Here is a 19,482-nt window from a genome sequence, read left to right on the forward strand (position 1 = left end):
AAATAACAGAAATGTTATGTTTTTTGTGTTTTTTTTACTGTAGCTTAAACACATACATTTTTTTTATTTTTTTGGGGAAAAAGTCAGAGTAATGAGCTGCCAGAATGTTTCCCATTATTTAACAGATTTATTCCTTATTCCTTTGAGGGCAGGACAGTGAGGGTGACTTTATCTTCATCAGTAACAGTAAAACATGACGGTCTGGACATGTTCTGGGGTGTTTCTAGTATCACGACTATGTGCAGCTTCCACGTGCTTTTCCATACACACTTATGGTTTAAATAGTGAGTGGATACCAGATAAGTCGGTGAACCGCCATCGATGGCACCAGTCAGCCAAGTGCATTGTGGGTTACCGCTCCCCCACCCACTCTTCCCCACGGCCAGGGGCGATTTTTGCCCGTTTTTACTCGCCTGCACCTAAAACATAAACATAAAACTGTGTTAGTATGTTATGAGCTAAGATGTTCTGCTCTGGGAACATCCCAGCCTCATGAAACTAAACTCAGAATCCATTATGCCGAGATCTTCACTCAGACTTTTTCCCAAAAAAAGTAGTAAAATGTATGTGTTTAGCTACAGGAAACATTTCTGTTAGTTAAACTTCTGTCATAGAAAGCTGCTCCAGTTGGAAAACTTCTAAAATTAAATGTGTTTTTTAATTCATTTAAAGTTTCTTTCTTTTTTTTAACCCTTTTGGCGCTTTATTCCCTGTTTTTATCGTTGATTCATTTATTTATACTGTATTTTGGAAATAATTAAAAAAACATATCCAATTTTATTTGTAATACCACCTGACATTTGTAGTACTGGCCCTGTGTCTCAGCATTTGTAAATGTTGCTGTCTTCCTAGTTACATAATTCAGTGTCTCCCATGTCATGATGGTTCAAAATTATGTTAAACTTACACAGTTAGCACAGCAGGATAAGGTTTAAATTAAAAAAAAAAAAAAAAAAATTTGTTAACCCTTGTGTCTTCCCGTCAAAATTGAAACAATTTTGTCCCTTTTTTCAACACTTTTGACGCAGAAATCAGGAATGATTCCAACTAAAATTAAAGGAATGTATGCTGATGGATAATCAGACTAGAATATGTCAACTTTTACTCAATGCTATTTCAAAATCACTTCAATTTTTTTTTTTTTTCGAACCCTATAAGATGTAATAACCCACCCCAAAATGAATGAAAGTAGATTTTTGTACTTGCCAAAGAGCGTTGTGTGGAATCAATCAAGTTATTTTGGGTAATTAAAAAGAACATTGATATAGGAAAACGGGTCGATTTGACCCGAGGACAACATGAGGGTTAAAAGGGGGGCCGGGCAACCCTAAAGCTATGATCCCAGAATTTCCCCCTGCCCCTGGCAACCATTCAGCTAATGGGAGCAATGCATGAACAATATATTAATATTGAACAAAGATTAAGTTAGTCAATAGTAGTTTAGGAAATAATATAAAAGCAAGTAAAGGTGTTAATTTTCTTTTTCACTTCAAGTTGACACACACACACACGCACACAAACATACATATACATACACACACACACACACACACACACACACACACACACACACACACACACACAAACACAGACACAAATGTGTGGGTGTGTTTCTGTTCTGCATGTGTCCAGTTGGTGGGAGTAGTACTCTGTCTGTGTGTGTGTGTGTGTGTGTGTGTGTGTGTGTGTGTGTGTGATCCTGGCTCGGGCTTCACTCATGAGAACACACAGCTCAGTATTCAGGCTGAATGAGCGTCCGAGTGTCCAGCAGCTGACATGTCCACAGATACTGACCGTCACCTTTTATTAACCGAATTCAACATTCATCTCTGAAAATCCGACTTACCGCAACATCCGATGTGTTTAGGGGAATACTGTATTCTAGCCTTGTTTCTTATTTAGTGTCATTTTCTCGTGGCAATTCACTGTGTACTTTGGGGTAAGTCGGTTCGTAGCATAGGTCTCCATGGTAATAATCACAGTATGCATGCATGTTCCTGTTGACGGTAAACGTAACTCTCCACGGAAGGCTGCCTGTTTCAACCTAATGAATGTCCTGTTTATGTACCGGCTGTCAGCCACGATCAAGTCCAGCAATAAGCAACATTCAGAGGAGGTGTAGCTGTCCGCTGGGAGGCATAAAATAATATACATGATACATATTACATACACACATCTCCCAAAGGAAGCCAGTGAATGTGTTTGAGAGGACAGCTTTGCCTTGCCTTGCCTTGCAGACCTCCAGCGTGAGCTGGGTGTGTGTGTGTGTGTGTGTGTGTGTGTGTGTGTGTGTGCATGTGTGTGTGGCTGGCTCCTGGAGTCCAGCCTGCATGACTACCATATGCAAAAATCAGTCAATGTCTGTGTTTGAACTAAACCAGGATTTTTTCCTTCTGTCTCTCAATCTCACTCCTGTCCCTTTCTCCTTCCCCCGTTTTTTTTTTCTTCTTTTCTTTCGTCGAATAATCCCAGATCCTTTGAGTGGCAGTCACAATTTCCTATTAAATCTCAGAAAATCCTCTCAGCTGTCATTAAAATTCTTACCATCCTTTGGAGAGACAGAGGGGAAGGGAGAAAAAGGGAGAAGTGGGACGAGAGGGACAAACATGAAAGAGCAAGCAGTGGTACAGATTTGCCTTTGATTCTCACCAATAAGCAGCTGACGTAATAAGATATAAAGCCGCGCTGCTAATGAGGCTGGGAGACAAAAAGGCTCAGAGATAGACGGGATGTGGAAAATGAGCGCTACGTCTTGGGCTTCCGGCGTGACTAATATTTCAAATTCCTAATCTCATCTGGAAAATGATTAGCCTGTACCTATGTTTCAAACTGATTTGTATCGTCCCTTCATCTCCTTCAACTCTCTCTATATGTTGTACTTTTTTACCATCTTTTTACATTTCTGGTTCAGTGTCTTCTCACCACCAGTCTGAATTTATATATCTTATTAGATGACAGTCTGCAAAGATATTAATCCAGTATGGAATGTATGCCGGAACTAAATTATAATGATCATAAACTACACTTTTTATAGCACTTACCAAAAGCAGCCATTACGTGGCTCATTACTGGAGGCAAACATAAAACAGTAAAACATTATGACAAACTATGGGAACATAAAAATTTGGATCAAGTAGCATTAATGAGGAAAAATGACTAAAGAAAAACCAAGAAAAATTTGAGAAAAAACAATGGTAGAAAAAGAAGCAACTAACAGATAGATCAATGTATAACTAAAGTCATCAGTTGCAGCAGGCTTCACAGAGCAGAAAAAGATGAGACTATGGCAATTCATACTTTCCACTCACGTAATCACCATGGATACCTGGCGGGCGAGAAACGCTGAGGAAACGGCAACAAACAGTGGCCAGACAGATCAATCAATCAACTTTTTAGACCATAGCCTACTGTATGTCACTAAATCTTAAAATAAGATATCATGAAAAGATGAACCTACTCAGAACTTGTGATCCGTACACAGCACCCCGTTCATGTTTTCATTGCTTTGAAGCTGTTAAAGTCTCTGGAGATGTTTACATCAACATATCTCATAGAGAATCCGTCACCTTACAACACACACAAAATGAGAGCCCTACAAAACTTTGTATGGCTACCTTTTTTTCAAGATTGGATGAGTTAACAATGCTGTTGTATGGGAGTTGAAAAATAGGAATATCTTAATCAAAGCAAAGGTGAGTGTTACAAGCTAGCTTGCTAGCTACCTGCTAATGTTTGCTAATCGTGTGATGACATCTTCACCTAAATACGTAGCGCTACACCCTAACAGTGTGTGTGTGTGTGTGTGTGTGTGTGTCAGTCAATCTCAGCGGTCTGCGTCTGTATAATCTGCGCAGCCAGAGTTACCATGTAGCCTATATCTGTAACCATGGTTGCCATGCTTGTTGTTATGTCTGGTTTTAACCAGTCACTCCAGGATTTTGCTACCTTTTTGAGATAGTTGTGGCCCAAAATGCCTGATTTTGCAGGAGCTTTTGTAAAAGAAAAATGGAGATAAAAGTTGCGATGCCTTTTGTATGTTTGACTGACGGGAAGAGCCGCATGTCCATTCCCACTTCAACCCTTGTGTGGTGTTCGGCTCTTTGGGACCCGTTTTATATGTTTACTAAATGAAAAAAATTCCTATTTCTTCTAACTCACTGCTGTGAAACTTAACTGTGTCCTCCTCCTACTAAGCCTGCTGTGTGTGTGTGTGTGTCTTTGCGTCTGTACAGTATGTATGTGTGTCTGAGTCTGTAAGTTACGTTAACGGTTAGTGCTTCCAATTGCACAACAACTAACTGGATTCTGGCTTGTCTTTTTCATCTAGAAACGCCAACTATCGTAAAGTAAATCTGACGACGTCCTGGCAAGATGATTATCTTACTAGGTTTCATTGCTAGGAGACTGATGTTCTTTCCCGCCAGCCAGTAGTTGTGACATCACGTGCAAAGTATGAAGTGACAAAATAATAATAAACACATCATAAGATGCACTTGTGTACAGACAACGGTCAATTCTAATTAAATAAAGGGGTTCAGGGTAGAGCTGGGCAATATATTGATATTATATCGATATTGTGATATGAGACTAGATATCGTCTTCAATTTTGGATATTGTAATATTGTAATATGGTATAAGTGGTGTCTTTCCCTGGTTTTAAAGGCTGCATTAGAGTAAAGTGATGACATTTGTTGAACTTACCAGATTGTTGTAACTGTTCTATAATTGGCCTTTACCTACTTAGTCATTATGCTCATTGGAGATCAGCCAGGTCTGCACAGAATCGATTACCGGCCATCACCGCCCGTTGCATGCTGGTTATTTTGTGTCTGACTTGATCCCAACTTGCTCTGACGTCACGTAGGCAACGATAACCTCATGAGATCAAGGCGGCCGCAGTTCTGAGACGCTGGTAGCGCAGTTGCTTTTCACCGACTGGCGGACCCAGGGCATGCTGGGAAACGCCAGCCTCCCAGCTGATTTAACAACTGATTGGTTCACAATCAACTCAACATGATGACGTTTTGCATGCAATTTTTATTGATTTTAAATCTGAGGGATTTTAATTGCTATTTGTGTGGCTGATAGGGACATTTAGAAGTCAGAGAGACTAAATCTAATCAGATCAAGGACCATCTACAGTGTGTTGTTAATAAAAATCAGCAACAGATTGTATGTAGAGCATTTTGTCAGCTCTGCCATAAGTAATATAAAATGGGTGTGATAACATTTTATTAAATCGTAATTGGACCACAGTGTTTCTGTCACTTCCTGTTCAGCCTGAAGGCTGCTGGAACCGGCTGGAAACTGTCCGAATTTACCGCAGCTTTTTACCTGCTCTCGTCCACTTTACAGGCAAGGCACAGTTGATCTCGAACGAGCCTAGTATATTCACATTACTGGTGATTATTTATCACAAATCTTGTTGTGTAAACATTTTGTGAAAGCACCAATAGTCAACTCTACAATATCGTTGAGGTATTGATATCGAGACAATTAATTTACCTGAACTGAACGGCTTCGGAGACATTGAAATGGTTAGGACTTTTTCCGAGGTGAGTGGTGGTTGTCTCGCTCCCTCCTAACGCCTGAGAGTGGACAAACTACCCTGGAAGATCCAGCTGTTCCACTTAGCGCTCCCCTTAGAGGCCTGGAGAACTTCTGTTGTGTTATCCGGATGCGACGTTTTTTTTTATGCATCTACTTTTCTTTTTGTATCGCTTCTGTATTTGCAGTGCATTTGTATATATGGTTCTGTTGTGTGTATTTGCAGCGCGTTTGCTAAATTCTGCGCGTACATTTTATTAAACTAATAAAGTTGTTTTCTTAACTTACCTGTGTTTTGTCCATTTCCATGGGTTGTCTTGCAAGGCGTTTGCCCCTGTTGGCCACCGGACAATCATGCTATTGAATAAAAAAACATTTAAGCAGATGTCTTAGTTACAACATGATGAAACTAGCAAAGCAGTTATATGTTTATATGTGCGGGCGGGATTTATTCAGTTTGGGAAATCGCACCACCTCTAAAAACCACCACTCAAATTGTGTGGCTGACTAAACAGTGAGTGACCCATCTGCTAGCGATGGGGGCCGAGACTGAGAAATCTACATGGAGAAGTATGCACCAAACAAGCTACTCTTAAAAATATGTGTTGTACAACTGTATATTTTAACAGTAATTGTCAACGGAACATGGTTCACAGTGGTTTTTCTGTTTATTTGGAGTGGGGGATCTTTATCTGTGCTCCGACAACTAACATAGTTAGTTACCATAGTTACTACAGTCGGTGGTGGAATGTAACAAAGTAAAATTACTTCCTCAATGTACTTAAGTACATTGTTTACGTATCTGTACTTCAGTAGAATCAATAGTGCATACTTTTGACTTAAACTTTGCTACATTTTGCAGCCAATATCTATACCTTCTACTCTACTGCATTTCTACAACGTTCCTTTATGTTTTCTGAACACTCACGGTCCTTCTCAGCTGTGAAAAATGTGTGCAGCATTCACTGTCCCATGGGAAATAATGCAAGGACGAGTTTCATGCAGATCCCCCTGATAGAAAACCAGAATTGTAAGTCTGAATGTAAACTGGGCCACACATGGTATGCACAATTACATTAACCCCAAACTTACTTAAATAAATGCCACGGCCCATACTGTTTAAACTATTAGAATATAGACATTAGGAGAATAAATCGTTATTGAAGTACTTTCACTTTTAACGGTTAAAGTACATTTAAAATCGGATACTTTTTACTTAATACTAAGTAAGGTTGTCATTGTGGTACTTCTACTTTTACCGAAGTAAATATATCTCAGGTTGTTTATACTGAGATTCAGTACTTCCTTCACCACTGAACATAGTTAACGTAGCTATTCACAATACCATTTTTATGTAAATCATAAACCAGCAGTGGATAAGCGAGAGTCAAAAGAGCCGACAAAACGTTTAAAAAGCAGTAAATTAATATATGAACAGATTTTGTTTCAGAAGTGTGCTAACTGGAGCAACTTTGTATGAAAGAAGTTTAAATAACAGGAAGTGTTCTGTGCTTTACTGTAGCTACACACAAAATGTATTCATTGAAAATTGAAAATATATATGTATGTACTGTACATATATAAAATATGTGTGGGTGTGTTTGTGTATATATATATAAATTGTGCTTAAGTAGAGTGTATGAGTAAATGTACTACTTACTTTGCAACACAGTTAACACAATACATGCAATAACCGTCTAAAGTCCAGGCTATGCCTAGCCAGAATGCCAACCGGACTTAGCCCCGCCCACAACATTTGAGGTTGGGAAGTTCCCATTCTGACTAGAATCTGAGTATGACCACACCTGGGTAGTCGAAGCCCCCAATGTCCTAAAAATCCTAAAAACGCTCATGTACCCAACTAAACATCCGACTGAACACTGGGTGATTAGACAAAGAAGCACAACTCCGATGTCTCAATTAAACACGCACCAACAAAGCAGTCATTTTTCTTTCTGGACTATTTGCAATCAGCATGAACTGTATTCAATTAGTGTCTCTGCAAGCCTCCCTCCTCTTGTGAATTAAATGACACAAATCCATATTCAATGTTTTGTAAGGATTTAATGAAGAGGGCTTTGCAGGCTGCATGCCATCTCGCTTTGCAATTGACCCACTCAATTAGGCCCACATTCAGCACCCCAAATCTCCACATCAAAAAGATGAAGGGGGGTGTTGGCAGAAAAATACACACACACACACACACATCCCATCCCATCCCAATATTCACAAGCCTCTCTTATCATAATTGCAGCTAAATGAAGAAAGAACACAAGTGATTTGTAAGTGATTTTTGCGGTGAGCTCAGTTGGGATAGGTGGTGCAGACGGGAACAGTTGAGTGATTAAATGGTGTTGAAGCGGCCTTGGCAGCTAGCCTCACCTTACTGCACCCAGCTCTTTTCCAGAATTCTCTATATTTCATGTTACACTGTCAATCGCAATTATTTCTGAGACAATTAATTGTACATACAAAATTTGGAACTGTTCTCTACTCACCTGTCCCTGCCATTTGCCTAACTCACACAGCATCCCGGCTGCTCGGCAGCTAATAATCCATAATTTACAATAACGATTGTTAATAATTAAGGGAATTGGAGTGTTCTGAGAAACTCCAGCGCAATTACCCCCAAAGCCATTGCTGTGGCTGTGAGGGGCTCACACTACAGTTTAGCAGCTTTATTACAAAGCGCCAGAGCAGAGCAAAGGGAAGCCAGTGGGAAGCGGCCTGAGATTGACCTGCGGGATGTACGGCTGACGGAACGCTGGGGCAAGATAAGCGGTGGGATCATCGCCTGTTAGAGCACTGGGCTGTGCGCTTTTATACATGCAAAACCCCTCATGTGTTTTCATGGCTGACTGGCGGGGAGATAACAACACTATGTTTGTGGCTTCATGTGACAAGCAGATAGTTGGGGTCCTGGATCAGCTGACGTATTTAACCCAGGGCGCTGGAGTGACATTCAAAATCAAATTTGACAGGCACAGCTGAAAGGGGGGGGGGGACTTGAGTGAAATTTGATTGGCAGAAAGAGGAGGGAAGTCCTTTTAGCACAAGCTTGACAGGCAAACGGAGAGGGCATCTAAAGCATGGGTGTAAATCTAATAATCTATCTAATAGATGGGGGGGGACAATAAAAATAACACTTCTTAAATGCAGTTATTGAAGGGGACGAAGATAATGCATAAAAAATTGTACTTGTGTAGAATATGTGTAGTTGTGAAAAATCATTAAGCTGGCAAAGCTATTTTATCTTTGAACATCAGATGACTCTTTTCTATAATAGAGATTATGCTGAACTGAGAACAGAGCCACCTAGCAAGGAAGCTAATAGCTAGCCAACCAGCTGGCCACTAAATTAAAATATGACAGCTTAATGTTTCATTTACACACTTGGGGGAGCGAAGGAAAGCACAACGCTCTTGCCAGATGAGTGACTTTGTTGGGCTCATTTTCTATATCAAGTGTGTGGCATAAGAGCACGCTGGGTGGAATTAGCAAGCTAGCTAACTCTTCATCAAGCTAACAAAACAAGCTAGGTAAATCTATAACTGCTAAACTGCTGACTCATGGAAAAATACATATTTATTTTGTCATAATAATTTAGTAATGCCTCAGCATCATCTGTAATAGAGAAAATAATGTTTCTAACGCATTATTTTTGCCACATTTGTGTTTGTATTCGTTCACTACAGGGTAGGTCCTGACCCCCCTTGACCCCCCAGCTTACCTATCAAGGGTCTTGTGCTGGCTACAATAAGCACAGTGAAACTAGAATTATAAACTGGAACTCTACCCTGCGTGGAGCAATCAGTGTAGCCATTTTGGACTAATTAGGTCTCTTTACAAGCTTTGCACAGATCCAGTGACAGAGCTTTCTACCGCACAAGAGCGACAGGAAACCGAGCGTTCTCAATGAGACGTCGCCTCCACTTTCTTGTCCTCCTTTTGTGAGAATGACACTTGAACCTTGGAAGCAACCAAAGGGCTGTTAAGTGGCCTCTCTTTCACTGACTCACCAGGGTCAGGGTGGGGGGGTCAAGCCTGCCTCTCGTAGTCTCAACTCCTTATCCCTTGCCGTAGCCCCCGGCAACCTCCCAAGCCTGCCTGCTCTACTGGCTGGTGGGTGAATCGAGACTGATTTGGCAGCTCTCCAGGTCAAAAGGTTTGACTTGAATTTCCAGCCAAATCGCTACGCTTAATTACCTTGTTTTTCCCATAATCACATTTGACAACCCCCCCCCCCCTGCTCTGCAGAATGCCGCATAGGCTACCCTCACACATATCAGCCTTTTTCTCACCCATAAGCTTCCAAGAATACGCCTCAGGAGAGACCATAATCAAGACGTGGTATTGTTGATTGCATAATTAGGACAGGATGCATCATTTGTAGGTGGCCACTGACATTTAATACGGATAAATCTGTTTGCCTGAGTTTCAAAAGCCTTGTAATTTTTGGTGTAAGAGCTGCATCACATCATTCAGCTGTATCAGCACTGCAGGAAAAAAAAACTGCTTACATCAGGCCGAAGTACCTCAATCGTACTCTGAAAAGGAAAGGTTCAAAATGAACATTGTTTCCGTGCCTCAGTCCCATCCGGATGGCTCAGGATGCAGCGTCATTTCACTGGAAACCCCTGAGATGAAAAGAAAGGGGCATAGAAAGGGTGTGTGTGAGGGCATTAAAGGAAGGAAAAAAGAGAACTGGAAAGGATGTGGGAAAACAAATGAGGGAATGCGAGACCTGTCGTGCATGAAATTAACAGATACCTCCAAAATACTCCTGCCTGCGATGTGATATGGCAGGCCCTCCTGGAAGTCTCTCTGCCTCTCTTTCTGTTTGTCTGCAGGGAAGGCAGATGTGAGACGGTGTAACCTTTAAGGGACGTCCAAATCGATAAAGCTCTCCAGTTCCCCAGATCTCAGCTCTGCTGTTGCCTCAAGCGAAAGGCTCGGGCTGGGCTATGGGATATTTGCTCTGCCACTTGTTTTGCTTTGAACTGCCTGGTATCGTTGGGAAAACCTTTGCAGGGACTTCTTTTCCAATCCCTGTGTCCTTGTTTTTGGTTTGTTCTTCCAAAGCAGACTGCCTGTAGCCAGAATGGATATAAGATCCAGCCCCACGCTCTGACTTAACCACTGGGCCACATAACAACATGCCTGAGGAACTGCCTTTGCTTCCTAGAGTCTGACCGATACTGGATTTTTTAGACCAATGCTGGTATTGATTTTTTTTAGAGTTAAAAACCCTTTGAACCCTTGGCTGTGCTTGGTGTTCGTTCCTTCTCTTCACAGGGTTTTAGCAGACTCACTATTTGTCTGAAGCCATATACTACATTGACATTTGCAGGATTAGATCAGCTTATCAAAAATGCAATCAATGGCTTATCGTAGGTACATACTTGTTCTAAGGACAACTTTCTTTAAAAAAAAAAAAAAAAAGCTGGGGTATTTTTGCCCTTTAATAGCTGAGACACAAGAGAGAGAGGCAGCACTAGGGACAAGAAAGAGAGGGGATGACATGCAACAAAGGTTCCTGGCCTGACTTAAAGGTACGATGACATTTTGCTGGGACGGCCCCTCACTCACCCAGTAAGAGTGTGCGCCCCATGTTGGCTCAGTCCTGCAGCGGCCTGGGTTTGAATCTGACTTATAGCCTTTTTCTGTGTGTCATCCCCCATAATTCGCCCCTTTTCCTATCCATCCACTGTCACTAATAAAAATAAGGGGAAAAAAACAATGACATGCTGCTCTTTGGGTGCTTTTATATAGACCTTAGTGGTCCCCTAATACTGCATCTGAAGTCTCCTTTATATAGACCTTAGTGGTCCCCTAATACTGTATCTGAAGTATCTTTTATATAGACCTTAGTGGTCCCTCAATACTTTATCTGAAGTCTATTTTTGATAGACCTTAGTGGTCCCCTAATACTCTATCTGAAGTCTATCTTTTATAGACCTTAGTGGTGCCTTAATACTGTATCTGAAGTCTCTTTTATGTAGACCTTAGTTGTTCCCTAATACTGTATCTGAAGTCTCTTTCCCCAAATCCAGCCTTGGTGCAGAATTACAGCCACTAGAGCCAGTCCAACAATGAGCTTTCCTTAGTATGTGCCATTTCTGAGTCTGTAGATTTTGAGAAAAGAGAGAGGGGGGGGGGGGGGGGGGGGATATGTAGGCTGGGGGTGTGGCCTTGACCAACTGCCACTTTGCTTGTTTGAAAGCCATGATGTCTCTCTCTCTCTCACGGGTGGGCTAAACTCTCTGGGTGGGCAAAGCAGAGAAAGGGGAGGTAACCTTGCTCCTACTGACATCATAAGGGGAAGATTTAAGATCGGCCCATCTGAACTTTCATTTTCTCAAAGGCAGAGCAGGATATCCAGGGTTTGGTTTAGACCGATCGACATTTCTAGCCCCTGGGGGACCATAGGCAGGCTGGGGGAATGCATATTAATATTAAAAAAAAATATCAAAGTGAAATTTTCATGCAATGGGACCTTTAAACCTCGGGACGATACATTTTTTTTCTTCATTGTGGCCAGCAGGGTGCACCAAATGTTACATGATTCCAAATTATTTGGATTATTTGTCTGTATTACTACATTTATTCCAAACAAATACGTTCATGAATGAAAGGAGGAGAGTGTCAAGGCCATGTTTAAATTGCTTTTTAAGTGTTTTTAGCTCCAGTAGAAGAACTCTCTGTTTAAAACTAACACGCCCAAATCTTGATACACATGATATCTCAAGCGAGATATGACAAGTGGGCCAAAAACCTTCTGATGAAGGCCTTTCTACATAAGCGGTTTAAAGCTGGTAAGATTATTTTTTTACGCTGTTGCAGGGGTCAATGAACAATTTTCATGGTCAAGGTTTGTATAATGCCATGGAGACAAGAACGCGTGTAGCTCAAGGGTACACTGTTTTTCGATCTATATTAGTTTACACGTCAGTGAATGTGCTGCATTATCTGCCAACAGTTCCAGTTTGCACTGTAATTGTGGAAGTATAACTCTAACTTCTATGACTTAACCCTTGTATGATATTCAGGTCAAATTCAACCCTTTCAAATTTTTACAAGAAGGAAAATGTACATTTTTCTACTTCAGAAACAATAGCCTTATCTTATTTTCTGTGATAAACATGTATTCCTTACTCAAAAGTATTCTAGATATAACCAGCACTTATGATTTTCCAAGATAAGAATGAACACATTGTGTATTTTTTACCATGAATAATAACCTTATGACAAAACACAAATCACACTTTCATTTTTAATTGTGTTCTAGTAGAGACTGATTGCATTCCCTATACATGTGTTATCTCGTTGTTTGACATTGAGAAAAATACAATGTTTGTTTTTAGATTTTTGAAATAAAATTTTATTTCAGAATTGTTTTTAAAACCCCACATAGGTCACGGGTCAATTTGACCCCGAGGGATATTAGAGGGTCCCGTAGACAATACAAGGGTTAAGAAAAGGCCTGATCATGGTGATGAGACATTTTTGATCTAGATCAAATATATTTGGTTGTTTGAATTTGACCAAGATGTGTTAAAGTTAATAAACTTGTCAGTGTTGTGGTTTCGGTGTTTTTCCCAGCCCCTGTGTCCCCTGTGTCTTGTTTCCTCGTTACACTGTATATCTAGTCTATGTCTTCCTCTTGTCCTTTGTCAGATCATTTTGTTCGTCCGGTCTGCGTGTCTGTTTGTTTATATCTCTCCTGCGGCTTCAGTGTTTCTGTTTTTTAGTTATCCTTTTCTCTTTGGACTTTTTGGATTTTGGACTTAGTTTTTTGCCTGCCTGAGTTTGAACTCCTTGTGTTGTTTGTTGGTTGCATTTTTAGATCCCTTTTCTTTTTTTTACCTGTTTTTTTTATTTTTATAAATCCTCATCACTAACGTTCTCCTGCATGCCTGTCTCCTCTGTGCGCTAGGGTCCTGTAATCCCCTGAACAGTCCCAGTCAGGAAGCTTAATGAACCCCCATTAACCCTTTTCTTTATTTTCTGAGCCCACCATATGTTGCTGTAGGTTTAAAGGAAAAACAAATGGCTTTCGACCCTTTTGTTGAACAGAAAGCGCCATCTATTGGGCTAAGAAAATAAATAAAATGTTTTATGAAGTACTGTTGGTACATGTCTGTGATCATTTAAATCGGCCAACAATATCGGAGATGCATATGTATTAAATATGTCTGGTTCTACTGCCTACCTGGTACCGCAACCACTCCCTTATCCGGTTTTATAAGGATGTGAATACAGTCTGCCTTTAACTATTTTAGATTTTGTCCCCTGTGCAGAGGATTGAAAAACACATAAAACAAGCATATGGTTTCAGGATCTAAGAGGAGGGAATTTGTATTCATCGACACATATTGATGACTGTCAAGGGAAGACGCTATTCAGGAAGGGCTTACAAAAGATGAAAATAGCAAACACCTTTCAAAAGCCGCTTGTAGCTCCATGACACCAACTCATTCAAGCTTAAACCCAAGTATCCCCCGTCGATGAGCAAAGAATCAATGTTTCATGAGTATTTCACATGTGACTGATAGTGGGTTTGCCACATCACAGTGCTCAGGGCTTAACTAGTGCAAACAGCGTATACTGTTCCCCTGATTTGAAAAAGCACATTCATGTGTAGCTTGTCAGCTCTGGTACCATGTAGCCTTCGGGTGAAATTCTGTCAAAGTCAATACCTCTTGTTGACACTAAGGCTCATACTTTAGTGACATAACCAATATCATGTCTTTTTAGGCATCAGATTGCATAAAGTTACACGGGTCTAACACTCAATGACATCTGCACATGTGGGCTGTTATTATTTCCCATTTTGGCCAACAACCAAAAAACATAACATGTTATTGTTAGTTTTACGTTAGTATCTGGTTCATACTGTGTATGAAAAGTATCCGACATTTTTACCTCCAGGTCTGGTCATTGAAGCAATATGTTTAATATTCATTGAGGTTTTAATCAATTTATTAAGCTAGATCAGATAATCATATTAAACACCATATAAGACAGCTAACACATTGCATGTAACTTCAGATAGATATAATGAATCATGTCTTGCAGTGTTCCAAACGTGCAGATGACAACTTGGCGCTGATGTTAATTTAATCCTGTCATCTCCATTTATCACAATGTGTAGTCTTTTAGTCCAGACAGGGGGGAGACATCTCTTGGCATTAAAATACCATATCTTCTTTACACCAGCTCTTGGACTCCGGTAGAAATGCAAAACTGCAGCTCATGTATCACGTCTTCCAATCCTGAATGTTTAGAATGATGTATATCAACCTTTGTCACAATAAACTAAATTCATGTTGTCATTATAAGAGATTCATATACATTGTAAAAAGTTCAAATGTCCCATAGCATGAAAATGTCAATTTATGAGTTTTTTTTTAACATTAATATGAGTCCCCCCAGCCTGCCTATGGTCCCCCAGTAGCTACAAATGGTGACAGGTGTAAACCGAGCCCTGGGTATCCTGCTCTGCCTTTGAGAAAATGAAAGGTCAGATGGGCCAATCTGGAATCTTCCCCTTGTGAGGTCATACGGAGCAAGGTTACTCTTCTTTGTCCACCAAGAGAATCTGACCCACCCATGAGTGAGAGACATCCTGGCTTTAAAATGAACAAAGTGGCAGTTGTTCAAGGCCACCCCCCCACCCCTAAAAAAGCTAGAGACTCAGAAATGGCACATACTAAGGAAAACTCATTGTGGGACTGGCTCTAGTGGCTATAATTTTGCACAACGGCTGAATTTTGGGAAAGAGACTTCAGTATTAGGGGACCACTAAGGTCTATATAAAAGAGACTTCAGATACAGTATTAGGGGGCCACTAAGGTCTATATAAAAGAGACTTCAGATACAGTATTAGGGGACCACTAAGGTCTATATAAAAGAGACTTCAGAAACAGTATTAGGGGGCCACTAAGGTCTATATAAAAGAGACTTCAGATACAGTATTAGGGGACCGCTAAGGTCTATATAAAAGAGACTTCAGATACAGTATTAGGGGGCCACTAAGGTCTATATAAAAGAGTCTTCAGATACAGTATTAGGGGACCGCTAAGGTCTATATAAAAGAGACTTCAGATACAGTATTAGGGGACCACTAAGGTCTATATAAAAGCATCCAAAGAGCACCGTGTTATGAGACGGTTAAGATGAGGTCAACACGTAAGCATGTGTTGTATTTGTGATCTAAATACTAACTTTGCAGGCTGTTCTCATGATGCATCCATACATATAGCTACAAAAAGTAATGTACCGTAATTTGTATGTATTAGTTGGGGGGAGTTTGCACTGTAAAAAAAAGGGTCTAAAAAAAAAACAAGTGAAAGTATACACTTCTAAATCTAAAGTTTTTTTAAATCTTTGTAAGAACCAAATCATTTTCAGCGTGCCGACAAATGTATGTAAAATAAGCACATTGGTGGCACACGCCAGGGTGTTATAAAGTGGATCCAAAGTTAGAATATTGCACGCTAAAATGCCTGCCCTGTCAGTAGCAGGTGATGGGAATGTGATTAGTTCTGTAGGTATTGGGTCGTAAACGAAAGTATTCAAAACATTTGAATTTTGAGTGATTGTTTTTGTGTGATTGACGTTCTATTTTTAATTTTTTGGGGAAAAAAAACATGAACATCACCCACCCAGACAAAAACCATGAATAGATGACACAGTCAGGATGCGTAGGATACTTTATAAAAGTGTACGTACGTCCAAAAGAAAAAAGAAAAAATGGTGTACGCCCCAAAAATTCAGCTTTATAAACCATGAGCACAGACGTCAGTATGCCCTGTTCCCTTTATAAATCAGTGATTACTCACAAAGTGTGCGTATGTAAATCAGCCTCTTATCCCGCCCTGCACACGCCCATTTTTAACCATAAATAGTCAATGCAAAGCTCCTCGTAAATGGTGATCAGTATGTTAATGACACAGGCAGTAGTGCTTTTTGCTGAATCATGACGACTGGGGGGGTAAAAGGCAAAAAAAACTTCTCATGTGCTCGTTAATTGCTGCAAATTGAATGATATCTTCGGCCTGTTCTCGCCCAGTGTAGGTAAACCTGACTACACAGGCATTACTCGGGGACAGCTTCAATATACACCAGACCTACAGGTATATGATAATGTCCAAAACAAGTCTTAGTGATAAAGTTGAAGACTATAATATTCAAATAAAACACTTAGCTGTAAACAGCTGGTGGCCCACAGCACGTTGCCCTCTCTACTGGACCCAATTCAGTATCCAGTAGATCCAAGAGCGCAGCTTTAGGGAATTTAATTCATCACATTATCCAGTCATCGTCTTGGTCCCTGAAGTCTCTTTCTCTCCTGATTCTTCCATTGGCGTAGTCCTCTTGCAGGGCCAGTAGTGCCATCATGCAGCATAACGCACGGGAGGGGGGGTCACCACAGTATTTCTGTTTACAACAATTTGTGATCGTTACCACCTTACCAAAGTTACAGCATCAACTATATCCCCCACCCGGAGACACAATTTGAAGATGAAAGTGTAAAAGGCAAACACACTTTTCTTCATGGAGGTTTAGTCACCAACGGTATTAAAGTTCAGACTGATGACGAGGACATTAAGTGTAACGATTGCGCGAGAGCGTAACGTGTGTACTTTCAGACTTTGACTAATGGTAGGGTGTTTGATGCTGTCAGACATGGAGCCGGGCCGTCTCATCCTCCTGCGCTCCGTAGCGGACAATGTGACGGTGAGACAGCGTCGTCTAGATATTCAGAACACTTTTTTATTTAAGATTTGAGTTGGATTTTACAAGGTGTTTATCAGGAAATTATCACTCAGTACAAGCACAAATAACATCGCTGGATTGAATATTCAAGATGACATACATGATATTGAGTAAAATAAACGTGTGTGAGGCATCTATACTCAGATACTACAAGAGTAATCCTGATTCCCACGTTTACTTCCTGCAGTCTTACATCAGATAAGCACCTCACCTGCACCTCATCTGAGTCGCCAGTTCCCATTGTCTCCAAAATGTGCGTGGGTCAGAGGTTGAGTGGAGGACAACACATTCTCCTTCTAGTTTGATTTTTATGAATAACCTTTGAGTGGGAGTTTTCAGCCTCCTTTTGTGCGTAAGCCACGTTTATGCATGAAACCTCAGATCATTTTCACATAATGGTAACAAAATATGAAATAAACCAAATAAACATGTGAATAAATGACACCACCATAAACCCATCAGGCATGTCTCTCCCCCAGCACACAGCTTCCTAGGAGCCCTTCAGGAAGCTCAGATACTTTCCCCTCTAATGTAGCAAATCGTTTGCATTTGGATTTATTGTTGATCATTTCATGTCTTCTGCTTCTACAAATGAAGTGTTTTGCGCTTATCATTTTTCCATGATTTGAGTTGGAATTGTTCCTTGACAATGGTGTGTCTGTGGCAGCAATGAGTAACATGGCCTTTGATGTGTTTGCTGATTTCGTTTTAAGAGCACCAGGAGGCCCAGGCCGATGTGGATTCACTCTGCATGCTGCCATCATTACCCTTGTGTTGTCTTCCGGGCAAAAACAACGCTTTTTATCAATGTTTTTCACTTTTTCTTACATTTTTGTCCCTTTTTTTCAACACTTTTAATGCTTTTTTTCCCAATGTTTTTTTTTTTTTTAAGTTTTCAACACTATGTTACACTAATTTATTAACTTTAGTTTTACAGTAAATTTATGGTCAATAAACCTAATTTATAGGAAATTATACCAAATGTTTGAGTTAGAAAAGCAGAAATTAGGAATTATTTAGACTAAATTTAAAGGAATGTATGTTGATGGATAATCACAGACTGGAATATGTCAACTTTTACTCAATACTATTTTGAAATCACTTACATTTCTTTTCTTCAAATACTAACAAATTGAATAAGACACCCCAAAATTAATGAAAGTAGAGATTTGTACTTGCCAAAGAGCATTGTGTGGAATCAATCATGTTATTTGGGGTTATTACAATTGGGAAGTTAAAAAGAACATTGATAAACAAAAACAGGTCAATATGACCCAAGGACAACGTGGGGGTTGAGAGGACATGTGTGTCATCTTCACTAACATGGAGGAATGTCAACCACAATGACATGTACCAGTAACATGAATACCATGGCAACACGCATGCTCCCATCTATCCTTTCTTCTGTTTTCTGATTATCATGTGCAGGCTTATTGGGGACTCTAGCCTTTCCCACCATGCACTTGGTAAGAAACAAGATGAAGCCTAGAAATGTATTTATACACCATAATACACTAGCCCATCCTCACTGCAGCACTAACAGCACCCCACCCCTAACACTTGAGTTGCACTACATGCTTGCAATTTGTCCAAATTAAATTCTAGTGCCCATATGGTCACTTGTGGAAACTGTTCTCTGCAAAGGAAGAGACTAATTAAAACTTGAGGGACGAATCCAAAGGATTCTAGTCTACTAAACAGCAGAGAGCAAGCGCCCCCCCACCCCAGCACACACAAGGACAAGCACGGAGCTGGAGGATGTAAACATAGGATTATCATGCAAAGGATAGTAAACTCGTCATTTGAACACTGATTGACTGGAAAAGGTTTCTGATTGTAAGCTTGTTAGCAGGGGCGTCGGCCTGGGGGGGAGAGGACTGAGTACCCAGGGCCCTCATGTGAAGAGGGCCCAAAAAGATGCTAGAAGAGCTGTGGATGCGTTGTTGAATGTTGAATGTTGTGCTACGCCTCTGCTCGTTAGCGACATATCCCGTCATTTCACACATTAAGGTACTCGTGTAACAACACAGGACATTCACACCGGAGACCGGGGACCGTGTCCCGCTCATTGCGGTTACTTTCCGCATTGTTCTCTTCCTAACCACAACCGTCCCGTTGTTGTCTGAGTGTCCTCCCTGAGACGGTTTCTTTCTC

Source organism: Etheostoma cragini, chromosome 10 (genome assembly GCF_013103735.1).
Source record: "Etheostoma cragini isolate CJK2018 chromosome 10, CSU_Ecrag_1.0, whole genome shotgun sequence".
NCBI classification, from domain to species: Eukaryota; Metazoa; Chordata; class Actinopteri; order Perciformes; family Percidae; genus Etheostoma; species Etheostoma cragini.